Below are 13,423 nucleotides of genomic sequence, written 5' to 3' on the forward strand. Positions count from 1 at the left end.
ACTCACGCAGCACATACAATGATGCCTAATGCAGGAAGATCACAGGTTGGGGTGGGGTGGGGTAAAGAGTCTTGTGGATCCAGTGGTGGTGGAAGCATCTCAGCACTGGCGTGGGTCTCCACGTGGCTCCTCCAGCTCTCTGAGTGTGGCTCCTCCACACGGCTCCACGGGGCTTGTCAACAGGAGGTTGAAAGCAGAGAGTGTGACTCACCTTCAGGGAGAAAGGGAGGAAGTTCCCAGAATCCTCATGAGAAAGCCACACTGACAGGGAGACATTATCAGCTGTGACCTGATTGACAGGCTAGACTCCACCCCTTCACTCCTCATATCCTCAAGTTGACCCGAGATTAAGTAACTGCCGCGAGAATCTAAACAAAACATGCTGCCGGGAAGATGGTTCCAACTCACAATGACCCCATGTAAGGGTTCAGAGGTGAAAAAGCTTCACTGGAACAGACAGCCTCGTCTCTCTCCCACAGGGCAGCCAGTGGGTTCGAACAACTAACCTCGCAGTCAGCAGTCCACTGCCTGACCCATAGTGCCACCAGGCTCTTAAGCATAAAATAATATGTGATAAATACTGTTGTCAATTGCTCAACTGTAATAATTCTTAGATGACACAGATACCAACTGCAGAATTGGTTTGTAAAATCTGCCTGCATCGAATTGAATCACAATGGTATTGGTCACCAAGCAGAGGCCTTTTATGATTTCTCTCCTCCTTTTTGACCTTTAATTATGGCTTCCTCCTCAAACTTATCCATACAGGCTCACAAATACTAATTATCACAAATAATAATGATCGCCAGAACGCTTTACAAGATCAGCGACTGTGTACATTAAAACGCGACGGCATTGAACACCAGCATGCGCTTGTGGCACGTGCAGACGAACCCACCGGACTGACACACCACTGTAACTGGGTCTTCACGGCAGCTCTGGCCAGGGCACGTTACAACATTCAAAAAGTAAGCTTGTCTAGAGATGTAGGCTTGTCGCCACACTGCTAATGTAAGCTGGTTTACATCAACAGGAAAGGTTTTGTTGATGTAACTAACGACCGACCAACGTGGTTTTCTGAAAAATAATAGATTTCCGCCGAGACACCACAAAGACGGTTCACAGGCAGTCCTTTTGACCTCTGTGCCTCTGACAGGGTCGCGTGGGACAGTCTGCACTCTCACAGCCCCCAGTGATGTCACCGGCCGAGGGGCCAGTTTGCCGGGAGGGGTGAGATAGAGACGTCGAAGGCCTGACATCATCGTTCAGAAACCTGTGGGATCGCAGCCGTTTCCTCACCTCCCCAGTCTCATTTTCATCCCCTGTACAGTAGTGATGATATCGAATTTACAGGACAGCTGGGCTCATTCCAGAGTCTTCTTAATATCACACACAAGTTAAAACAACAAAAACTGAAGGTAATTCGCAACCGTTGCAGCAGGACATCTTCAGGGAGCTACCAGAAATTGAAGATGCATTCAGATGAGGCCATGGGACGAGGCACATCACTGCAGACATCGCATGCATCTAGGCGGAAAACAGAGAATACTAGAAATAGGTTTACTCCCCACCCCTTTTTTTGACTATGCAAAGCCATTCCAGGTCATAAAATCATTAGGGATAGCATTGGGAAGAATGGGACTTTGAGAGCCCGTGCAAAACCTACACATGAACAGCGAGGCAGCCTTTCACACAGAACAAGGAAAGACTGCGGTTGAAAAGCATTTAAGGTGTGTGTCAGGGTGTATCTTTTCACCATACCTCTCGATCTGTGTGCTGAGCAAATGCTCTAAGAAGCGGATTCAATGCAGAAGGGTGCGTCATCAGGCCTGGGGGAAAACTCACTGAGAACCTGAGCTGTGCAGACAACACACCCTTGCTTGCTGAAGGTAAAGAAGGACTTGAAGTACTTACTGATGGAGACCAAAGACGACAGCCTGCAGTAAGATGCACACCTTAGTGTAAAGGAAACAACAATCCGCACAACTGGACCAATACGCCACATCAATGGCAAATGCAGAAACGATCACATTTGTCAAGAACTGCATTTTACCCGGGATCCACAATCAATGCCCAATGGATGTGTGAATTTGGGGGATGGTGGTAAAGGATGTGGGGGACCCGGAGGAGGTCATGTGTCATCAGGGAGAATTCAGTTTGACTGCAGGGGAACGCATGCCCCAAACACTGCATAGCGTGGGCACTTCCTGCTCTTCCTGATCAAAGTCTGAAAGTGGTGGCCTGGGGCTGCTATGGTGACCATGCACTGCCTGATTCTCTGAAGCCCAGGCTCCTTCTGATCCCCCTCCACCCGTTTTCCTGCCTTCAGGGTCCAGGATGAGGGCGATCACACTCACATTCAGGAAGCAAGGTGGAAGATGAAACCGTCCAAAGGGTAGAGGGATGAAGATGGATGCCCAGTCCTGCCTCTGCTCACACGTCATTGGCTGGACTTTAATCTCGGGCCCATGCCTGGCTGCAAAGGAGACTGGGAAAGGTAGTCTTTGTTCTGAGTCACCATGGGTCCAGCGAAAACAGCCATCTTTGTGGAAGACGGGAATTTGGTGACTGAGTCTGCTAAGTCATTCCAGGTGCCGACACACGGCTGCTCCACTTCTCTTGCAGGAAACAGAGCTTAACGTGTCTGCTCACGTGTGGCTGCCGACACATCCCCTCATCCTCACCTCTGTGTGCGGCCCCTCCCATCGAGAGATGAAGTCCATTTCCACCCTCTTAAATCTCAGTATTTTCCTTCTGTAGTTTCCCTATTTGTATTTCCTCTGCCCTAACAGTCCATTTTGGGAGCCCTGGTGGAGGTGGGGGCTACGAGTTGGGCTGCTAACCCCAAGGTTAGCAGTTTGAAACCATCAGTGGCTCTGAGGGAGAAAGAAGAGGCTTTCTACTCCCTGAAGAGTTATGGTCTCACAAACCCACAGGGTCAGCTCTGCTGTAAGCTCCGCTGCGGACTCACTGTGAGTAGGAACTGACCCAGTGGCAGTCTGGTTCACATGTTCACAACAAACCTGGCAGGGTCCCTGCGGTGCATGTTTTCTGCAGTTCCCTCTCTTGTGGAAGAGAAGCTTCCTTCATTGCTATTATGTGTTCTCTTCGGTTCTCTGGTGAGTCACAGCGAGATGTATGTAGGTATCTAGGGAGAGAGCTTTATATCATGTAACTGGACAGACGCAGGCAAGCTCCAGGTCTGCGGACAGATGCCGGGCCGGCAGCTTCTCCTGCTTCTGGTAGCCGCAGGCGCTGATGAACTCAAGGCCTGCCGGTCTGACAGTGGGCTTTGGCTCTCTTGCGCTGAGGGGTGGCAAGTCTACCATTTTGTTCCACGTGGCCTCTTGGTTCTGTCACCGCAGCTGCCACCATTTCTGTCCATCTCTTGCCATCGGTGTCACCGTTCTCGTTTCCGGGATCAAAGGGAAACCTTGGCTCGTTTGATGGCTTGCTTTGATGAAGAGAATGTGGACGCGGTGATGGCAAGGCCAGTTCCAGGGTTAGGCCTGAGGTGGCTTGGCAGCTTGTTTTTCTGTCTTTCAGAGCCCTGAGTTGTCATGCAAATATATCTGGCTATCCTGCTAGGAGCCTGGGCAGCCCCTCTCTGTGGCAAACATCACAGCCGGGGCATTACCCAGGTGAGAGATGCCATCTTGGACTTTCTAGCCCAGGTGAGCTTCCAACGGAGAGGGCGTGCATAGCTGAGCCCAGCCACCCCCAAGTAGAACAGAAGCACCACCCAGTGAGGCCAGCCAACCCCAGGGATCATGAGAAACAGCACATTGCTGTTTTGAACGATGAGGCTGTGGGTTGGTTTGTTACTCAGCAGGAGCTGACTGAACCACGCATTTGAGCAACTTTGCACTGTCAGGAGCAGTCAGGGGTGTCTCATCGAACGAGGGCTTTATTGAGAATTGTGAGGGAAGATGAGTGGAACATCAGAACGGAGGCTAGAACAAGGAGGGAAAGAAATCTGTCTCAGCACTGGAGGTCCTGGGAGGCTGGCAACTCACCTTGAGAGAAGAGAAAGGTCAAGGCCGAAAGTCTAGCTCTGGAGCTGATGGGTGGTGGATGGGAAATGCTCTGTGTGAGGTCAATGGTCGACAATCAGATGTCCATCAGCCCAGCGACCTTTAGGAGGGAGGCAGAGGCTGGGGTGCCCTAACACCCCAGGCAGAATCAGTCACTCTGGCCAGGAGTAAGACCTCCCATAGCTCACCAGGGAAAAGTACTGACTAGATGTCAGGGATGGTGAAGCACCGGAAGGCTGGGCTCGGGCTGAGACACAGGTCTTCAGAAGCAAGGCGGTTGAAGGCCTGGAGCAACAAGGGCTCCACATTCAGTGCTTCCACCCGCCTGCTTTTCTTCTTTAATTTTCTTGTTTTATTTGGGGTTTACCCTTCTGAATTGTCTCAGTTCCTTTTTTGGACGTGGGTGGGAGGCATGTCACCGATGCCTGAGAGCCCGATTCTCTCTGGGGAGGGAGCTGAGGGGGCCTCATCTGGCACGACCTGCTCATCTCCCATGAGGTTCCTGTGTGTGCGTGCACGCGAGCACGTGTGTGAACATGTGCCTGGAGTATCTGAGTGTGAATGTGCGTGCCTGAGCCGATGTAGGAATGTGTCTGTGAGCACTTGTGAGGGTGGTGTGAAGTGTGTGTGTGTGTGTGAATGGGCTTGCATGAGTGTGTCAGAGCAGTGTGCTGCCATGGGATCACGAGGTGTGTGAGGTGCAGGCATGTGATTGCGTCCCTAAGTGTGTCCTGAGTGTGTGTGTGTGAGGAGGACTGAGTGTGTGACTCTCCTCCCCACAGTCCCAGAATGGGCTTCCAAACACACACAAGGCTCTATCAGGTCACCCATGGAAAAGGCACTGCAGGGGTGCCCCATTTTCCCACCGCAGGCCTACAGCACGGCCTGGTAACATGGCCCTGTGGGACGCTTGCCCAAGTCACCCTCTGGCCCTCATCCTGTGCTCCCCCTCCCAGCATGGGTCCCAGGAGCCACAGGGAGGGCCGGGGAAGGCCAGGGTGCCTTTCGGAACTGAGTGTGTGGGAGTGCTGGCCGCCGCGGGCCAAGGACCGGGAAGCCGCTGACGTTCCAGAGACATTTGTGAACCCGTTTCCTGACAACCGTGCAGCTGAAAATCCCCAGGCTGCCTCCTTCCAGGACACCAAGGTCATGGCTGCTGCCAGGCAGATTCAGCCCAGGCAGGGCCCGCCAGCTGCTCGCTGCTGCCCTCCTCTGGCGGCCTGGTGCCTTGAGAGCGCTGAGAGGCTGGGCCCTCCGGCCCCAGAGCCCCGTCCTCGGGCTGCTGAGTGTCAACGCGCCCAACTCTGTACTGGGGCAGACCTGCTCCTTAGGGAGCCCCACCGGGCTGGAGATCCCTGACCACCATCTCCTCGATGTTTATTCCAAGTCTGACACTCGGTAGATACCCCGCTAAGTGTGCAGGAGAAAGTGGGGACGTGATCACAGAAGCCAGAAGGTCGCCCAGCGTCCGACCTTCCCATGAAAAACTGTCTTCCTATTAGGGCAACCGGGAGGTTGGCAGCAAGGGAGGGGGTCCAACCCTCTTCTACAGGGCACCCAGGCCTGTCCTGCCAGGTGGTGCTGAGCTGGCCACAGCAGGGCTGGAAGCTGACACACACAGACACGCCCAGGCGCCGGGAGGGTGTGTATGCAGGGCTGCCCAGACAGCTCCTCTGTACCTACCGCCTCTGCTTCTCCTCACCCCTACAGATGAGAATACCGAGGTTCAGTCACAGAGGTGGGACTTGCCAGGGGTGTCCAAACCACTCAGTGGGTCCCCCTGTGGCAAGGCAGACCCACCTGAGAATACCCCTTCCTGTGGCTTCTCGTTGTGTGCAGAGAAAGGTGGGAAGTCAAGTAGAGCACCCCACTCCCCAAAGAGATCTGTTCAGGGTGGTGACCCTGGTCCAAAGCCCTTGCTCACCTGGGGTTTCCCCCAGGACCAGAGTCCCTCCCAGCCTCTGTGTGTCCTGCAGCCCTACTGGAGCCAGCCCTGTTCCCTCCCCCCAGGCCTGTGATGAGCAGTGGCTGTGGGACACAGGTATCAGGTGCTGCTTCTACTTGAGAGGACTTAATCAGTCACTCCCCTGCTCCGAGGCCTTCCCAGGCCAACAAGAGAAGCACCCAACTATTGGGGTGCTAGCCACCCCAGGCCCACCAGTCAGCGCTCTCCTCCTTCTGGCCGGCCTACCCGTGTGCTCATGGACTACGTGAGGGCAGGCGCTGTGTCCACGTTCTCTGGGCCTCCCGGCTGCCCAGTAACACGCACTGAAGGAGCTGGGCTGTTTTGATCAGACCAGCGCACTCCTGTTCATGCTGATCAAAGCCACGGATTCGGCATGTGCAAGTCCAGGCACCGTGCTGAAGGCACTGGGGTACTCCTCTCTGAGTTCTCACCGCTGCCCTCTCAGGTGAGGTTACTGCAAAACCCATTTTCCAGAGGTGGAAACGAAGGCGCTCGGAGACAGTGCTTTGATAGAAACCACACCCAGGATCCCAGCAGCCCAGGCCCTGCTCACGGCCCCAGCTGGTGAACTCTTCCCGGTCAGCTCCCTCTTGCTGCCACCTTCCTCCATCTGGAACCAAAGGCCTGGTGCTTCTGCTCTCGCTTTGGACTCTGCCCCTGGGCAGGGCAGGGCAGGGCAGGGCAGCAGCTGAGCTAGCCAGGGAGCATAGAGGGCTGGGCTGGTTGGAGAATAGGACACAACTGCACTTTCATGTGGCTGAACAAGCCCCAGCAGGCTGATGGAAGTTCCGGAGTCTGCAGTTTTGAGCGGGATTTGAACTGACTCAGCACTGGGGACCCAGGCGGGGAAGCCAGGCAGGGAGATTAGCGTCACAGAGCTGCTGCCTGCTTGTCTGTACTAGGGGATGAGGACACCCACCGCCCAGCATCTTTGCAGGAATAAACAGGAGCTGGCATGGCAAGCCACACACCCCCTCCCACACCCCCCAAACTGCAAAGGCCTAGGGAGGGCCAGGGGTTGAGGTCTAGGCTCCATGGGGACCAGCAGGCCTGAGGCTGGGAGGGAGGCAGGCAGGTGGCAGAGGCCGGGCACAGGTTTTTCTGGTTAGGGTGTGTGCCCGGAGTGGGAGTGGGTGGGGGGACGACTCAGTTGGAATCTGCTGAGGGATCCAAGCTGAGCCATTCTCCTCCTCCTGTAAAATAGTCATCATGGCTCCCCGCCGCAGCGTTCAGACGCGGGACCTCGCACAAAGGTCTGTCAGCAGCAGTTAACCAAGCTCCAGGCTGACTCGAGGCACCCCCTGTGGGTCTCCGAGGCTGTAACTGTTGACGGAGTAGAAAGCCCAGTCTTTCTCCCTCCGAGCCGCTGGTGGTTTCAAACTGCTGACCATGTGGATCACAGCCCAATGGGTAACCACTACACCACCAGGGCTCCTAACAGCAATGTAATCAGACGCGTTCCCATGTTCATTCTCCATGGTGGCATAGGGGTTAAGAGTTGGGCTGCTGACCAGCAAAGCCAGCAGTTCGAAACCACCAGCTGCTCCTTGGGAGAAAGACCAGGGGTGGGGTTGGGGGAGGCTTTCTGCATTCGGAAAGAGCTGCCGGCTAGGCAACCCACAGGAACAGTCCACCCTGTGCTACAGGGTCGCTATGAGCCAGCATCGACTGGAAGGCACGGAGCATTTTGTTTGGGGGTGTGCTCTTCCAGATGTTTCCTTTGATGGATGCATGTGTATTTTTCGAGAAACAAGTCTCTTGTAGAGGCACTTCTGGGTGGTGCCAATGGATTGGGCTGGACTAAAGCCACAACTAAAACTGAAGGCAAAATGACCCCAGACCCACTGCCACCGAGTCAGTTCTATCCTCCGCCTTATACTGAGTTTCCAAGACTGTCAGTCTTGACAGGAGCAGGCAGCCTCGTCTTTCTCTTGAAGAGCTGTTGATGGGTTTAAATCACCTAGCTTTCGGCTTTATAGGGCAGACTAGAATGACCCTGGTCGGTTTCCAAGACTGTAACTCTTCACACGAGTAGAAAGCTTCATCTTTCTTCCAAGGGGCAGCTGGTGGTTTCGAACTGCTGACCTTGCTGTCCAACATGTAACCTACTCTGCCACCAGGACTCCTCTGGAAACTAGATTAGCGTCTAAATTCTGAGCACTAGGTTTGCAGGGGCTACGGTGTACATGGAAGCCCTAAATCCACTTGGAGTCTCCACAGAGATTCAGCCTCTCCCAGGGTCTTTCTGACCATTGACAGACAAGGTCAAAAAGCTCCCATTTCTGGCAGGGTGTTTGCCTCCGTCCCCCGGCCAGCCCAGAAAGGGCCAGTCCAGCCCCGTGGTCATGAGTCACACCCTGACCCAGGGGGTTGGGGGCCTGGAACCAGTTTTGTAAGTTCACTAGTGCACTTAGCCTGATCTTCGTCCCTCCCCGCTTCTGTCGTCCACCCGCAGCTGTGAGGAATTGGATAACACAATTTTATGTGTACTACGTCCTAGTTGGTAGCCTGGTGGCTGTGACCCCTGGACACCATTAGGCTCTCATGCTGATTGGCTCCTTCATTCTCATGATTTATCTTTGTCCTGCTTAATGTAATATACTAGATGGATTTCTCTAAAGTCTATATAAATTGGGGTCTGTTTTCTCCCTAAAACAAAACTTTATATCGGGCTGCCATGGGTTCGACTGCCATCAACTTGGTGGCAGTGAGTTTTATTAACCTAAAGCTTGGCAGTTCAAGCCCACACAGGGGAGCCAGTCAAAGAGGCCTACTTCCATACAGACCATAGCCCAGGAACCAGCCGGCTCAGGCAGCTGCCCTCTAACATCGGGCCCTCAGGGGCTGTAGCCTCCCAAGGCTACACGGGCAACAGGTTTTGCGTCTTGTTTGTTTGTTTCTTGTACAATACTCAAAGCCACGTGGAATGATATAAACCGTGGGACCCTGGCTGTCTTCAGAAGGGACCATTATTAAGAACTATATGAGCAGTGGTTCTCAACCTTCTTCATGCCACGGCCCTTGAATACAGTTCCTCTTGTTGTGGTGACCCCCACAACCATACATTTATTTTCGTTGCTTCTTCATCACTGTCATTTTGCTACTGTTATGAATCAGATGACCCCTGTGAAAGGGTCGTTCAACCCCAAAGGGGTCGCGACCCACAGGTTGAGAACCGCTGTATGCGAGTGTCTCTTTGAACCTTTCACCCACATTGATAGCCACAGCAGGAGGAAGGGGCCAACAACTATAGCTACAAATGCCAAGGCTGCCAGGGGCCAAATCCAATCCAGCAGGGAATGGTTGGGTGACCCCAGACAGGTCACACTTAACTTCTGTCAGCCTTATTTTCCTCCTCGACAAGAGGGGACCCTACAGCAGGATCTACCGTGAGGCTGGAAGCAGGCAGCGCCCACATCGTCCCAGCTCAGTGAGGATCCCAGAGCACAACGAAGAGCTTTCATCCGCTGTCCCTCCCATAGACCTGGGTCACACTGCAGTGTCCTGCCTGACACACTCGATGAGTCACAGGGACCCTGGCACTGACCCTGGAGATGGGAAGTCTTACATTTGGTTTCAGAGGATTGAGGATTGGTCACACAAGGGCGGAAGTGGGGGGTGGGGGGACAGCCACCTTGTGACGTGGCTGTGGTAAGTTCAGACCAGGGAGTTTCTGTGGCCTGGGCTGACCAGACCGCACTTGAGGCTGAAATCTCCTTAAAGCTTTTGTGTACCTGTCTGCCCCACTGCGTGTCGACGGAACAATTCCTGGGGCATCCTCTACCGCCACAAGCCCTCCACTTGTCTCACGGTCCACCTCCCTCGAGCACCTTGTCCTCTGAGCTCCCCAGCCGGAGTGGAGGCACGGCTCCTTTATCTGTCCACTCATTCAGGGAGGGGAGTCCCTGCACCTGACCCTCCCTTCCTCGTGGTCTGAGCAGAGCCTCCTGCAAGCCTCCTGCAATCCCTGCTCTGTCACTGTTCCTCCACTGCCCCCTCCTGGCTGTGAGGAGTCGAATCGACTCCGGGGCAGTGAGTTTGGCTTTGCACTTGGTGGCGTGGCTGCGATCCTCAAGGTCACAGGAGATTTGACAGATAGAGGAGGAGGCCAAGGAGATGGGGGTGATGCAGCCATAAGCCAAGGAGAGTCTGGGCTGCCAGAGCCTGTAGAAGCCGGGCTGGGGGGAGGAGTCCCCCAAGCCTTCCAAGGAGTCCTGGTCGGCCGTGGCTGTGTGTGGGCTTGCTCATCGTCAGAAACCACCAGCTGCTCTGCAGGGGAGGACGGGCGTTCGACTCCAGAGAGCAGTTAGTCTCCGAAACCCGAGATAGCGTGGCTCAGAGTCGGCATCTACTCGGTGGCAGTGAGCTTGGGTTTTGTTCATTTCCATCCTTTGAAAGGGATGGGGTTGACTGGTAGCCCTCAACAAGCGTGGTCCCTGTCCTCGTGCCCAGACCCCGACAAAGTGACCTTCTTTGGTCAAGAAGGCTCTTGGCAGGTCTAACTAATGACGGGTCTCATTGCCACAGAGTCCACTCTGACTCAGAGTGACCCGAGGACAGGGCAGGACCTGGGAGTTTCTGAGAAGATCACTCTTTAGGGGAGCAGAAACCTGGTCTTTCTCCTAGGGAGCAGCTGTGGTTTTCAATTGCTGACCTGTGGTGAGCAGCCCGACACCCCCGAGGCTCCTTGCAGGGTGGGCCTGAAGTCCAATGACAAGTGCCCTTACAAGAGACACACACAGGAGTTTTGACAGCTGGCGGAGGCGGAGGCCAAGAGGGGGGAGGTGGTCTAGAGTTATACAGCCATAAGCCAAGGGGCGCGTGTTGAGGCACGGAGGGACCCCCAAGTCTGCCCAGGAGCCCTGCTGGGGTCGTGGTCATGGGTGGGCTTGCTGACTACAAGGCCAGCAGCTCGGTCGGAATCCACTCCACAGCAGTGAGTTTGGCTGTTAGACTTAACTGTGGTCGGCGTTTGAACCCACCAGCAGCACTCGACGGCAGTGAGCTTGGGGGGGGTGTTTGCTTGGGTCTTGTCTTCAGAGGGCAGGAGGCAGGAAGGCAAGTCTCTTCTCGGCCACCCAGTTGGTGGCGCTTTGTGATGGCAGACACAAGAAACAGGGCGGACAATGTGTGCCTGGGGTCCAAGCGTCTACGTGATGTGAATGTCTGCAGTGTGTGTGTGTGTGTGTGTGGGGTGGGGGGGAGTCCTGCCTCTTTGGGTGGCCACATTCATTACCATCATTTATTATCATTATTCTCGCCAGGGCTTCTTTATGCAGATGGAGTCAAACCTGGGAAGCCAAGGGCAACGGAAGCACTAGCCCCCAATAGAAGGCAATGGATGAGGGGTGGGAGTGTCAAAGCCATGGATCTTGGGGACCCCAAGAAACACAGGCGCCTGGCTGGCTCGCACAGTTTAACGATACAGGAATATGAAAGCGGAATGTCTTTGGTCTTCCAAACCTGGGAAAGAGCGATCTTTCTAGCTATATATCTGACTGTGTCCCTGACTGCAAACGCCTGTGGCAACTGGCCCCCTCTCAGCCTGGCCCCGGCCCCTCTGATGCCCTCTCCCCTCTCTGCTCCTCTCCACTCCAGGCACGTGAGCACCCCGCCTCGTTCTGCCCGGCACCAGGAGCGAGCGAGTGGCCTGTCCTGGTTGCTGCCCAGCCTCCAGACCCTCGGTTAGCTCTTCCCGTCCACTCATCAGGTCTCTGCTCAATCCTCATTCCTGAGCTAAAATATTCCCACTGCCCAGCTGCTGCTGCTGCCGCAGAGGGATTGAAGCAAGACCTTCTGCAGGAAGACAGGCTCTCAACCAGCCAGCTGCCGTTGATGCCATTCCCGGCCCTGGTGTCACCACCTGCCACAGCAGAACTGCTCCTTGGGGATCTCAACCCTGCCACCTTCCCAAAGCAGATGGCTGCTCTGCTGCGGCACCTTGGTGGTGGTGGTGGTGGTGTGTGTGTGCGTGCTTGCACACACCCACGCATGTATGTTTCAAACTAGCAACCTTTCCTTCAGGAGTCAAGCACTTAACCATTTGCGACACCCAGGGTAATGGTAGCACTTTCCGTTCGTCTTCTTTACTGATCGACCTCAAACACAGTAAAGTTCTCTCGCTGTGGAGTGGCTCTGGGTTCATCTCCCTGCCCCTCTTGGATGGTAGTTTCTTTGGAGCAGAGACTGGGTCTGTCTTGCTCACCCCTCACTGGTGCCTGGCACACAGGGGGCCTTTGGTGTGCAAATGGAGGACCAGAGAAGGCCCACCAGATGCTGTTTTGGACAGAGCAGGCTTGGGGAGCTGGGTCAGGGATACAATTTCAGGATGTAGGAGTGGTAGATGGCTTGGCTCAGAGGAAGCCAGCTCCTTGCCCCAGCCTCCTGGAAGCCTCTGACTGGCTGAAGTGTGATGGACAGGCCTCTGTCTGTCCCCAGAGGGTGGCCCCCTCAGTGCTGTTCCAAGTCCAGGCCCCGCCCCCTCCCAGCCAGGTTGCCAGGGTGCAGGCTCCCTGGCCTGTCCCCATGACAACCCTGGGACTGCCTTCAGTCTCGTCTCCATGCTGATTCCCCTCTGCATCAAGGACTGGCTTGAATAGGCTGTCCCCAGCCTGCTGGAGCAACGCAGCCCTGCAGGCCAGACCTGGGCCTCCTCCACCCGGGCAGCTTCGCCCAAGCCCTTCCTTTTAGGGCCCTTCCTCTCCCGTCCCCACATGCATCAGTGGGTCAGCCCCTGCCATGATGTTGGGGTGCCCTCTTGTTCTCCCGCTCGGATAGGGGTGGCCCTCCGGGAGCCGGGGGATCTTTCTCCTGGGATCAGAAGCAACACCACCCAAACCCTCAAGGAGTTTCATGCAGGAGTGGGAGGAGGCAGGGGTGGACATCGGGAGGGGCTGTTGGTTCCCAGGTGGGTGGGTGGGCTGGTGCCTTGGGGTCTGTAGAGAGGTGGGCCAAGTGGGTCTAGTCCTGGGCTTTCATCACAGCTCAAGGGGGTGGGGACTCTTCCAGGATCAAGAGGACTGGAGTTGTCGGTCATTCCTCTCACCAAGCTGGTGTAGGCGGCCATCGGTCCAGGCGCTGGGCTGGCCCTGGCCTCTCCCAGGTCTGCTTCTTGCCTCACCTACTTACCAACAGTGGGGCCCTCGGCAAGCTTCTAACTCTGAACAGGTTTGTCCATCAGACCCGTGAGGGTCCCTGGGCGGTGCACAGAGCGCATGTAACTGCTGGAAAGATGGTCGGTACAGAGCACTCGATGGTGTCCACCTACCACTACTACCACTACTAACTGCCCAGAAGGAACCCCATTAGGAGGCCCTGGACAGAGCCGGAGAACATGTGGAACAAAGCCCCAAATCATATGAGGCTTGGGGGTCCAACGGAGACTGGTGAGACCCCCACCCCCAACCACCACCCGTGCCCCCCC

At 55.3% G+C, this 13,423-nt stretch overlaps 1 long non-coding RNA gene across 1 annotated transcript; it reads right to left on the reverse strand.

The window, feature by feature from the left end:
* Positions 1-586: 586 nt before the first annotated feature.
* On the reverse strand, positions 587-1,952 carry LOC123521067. Its single transcript, XR_006679559.1, has 2 exons — positions 1,762-1,952; positions 587-1,527 (listed from the first exon to the last, which is right to left on the reverse strand). It is a non-coding gene; the product is annotated as an uncharacterized LOC123521067 (long non-coding RNA).
* Between the last annotated feature and the right edge of the window lie 11,471 nt (positions 1,953-13,423).

This window comes from Echinops telfairi, unplaced genomic scaffold, assembly GCF_000313985.2.
Source record: "Echinops telfairi isolate 266 unplaced genomic scaffold, ASM31398v2 ScPeMD7_7469;HRSCAF=8507_0, whole genome shotgun sequence".
In the NCBI taxonomy this organism is placed as follows: domain Eukaryota; kingdom Metazoa; phylum Chordata; class Mammalia; order Afrosoricida; family Tenrecidae; genus Echinops; species Echinops telfairi.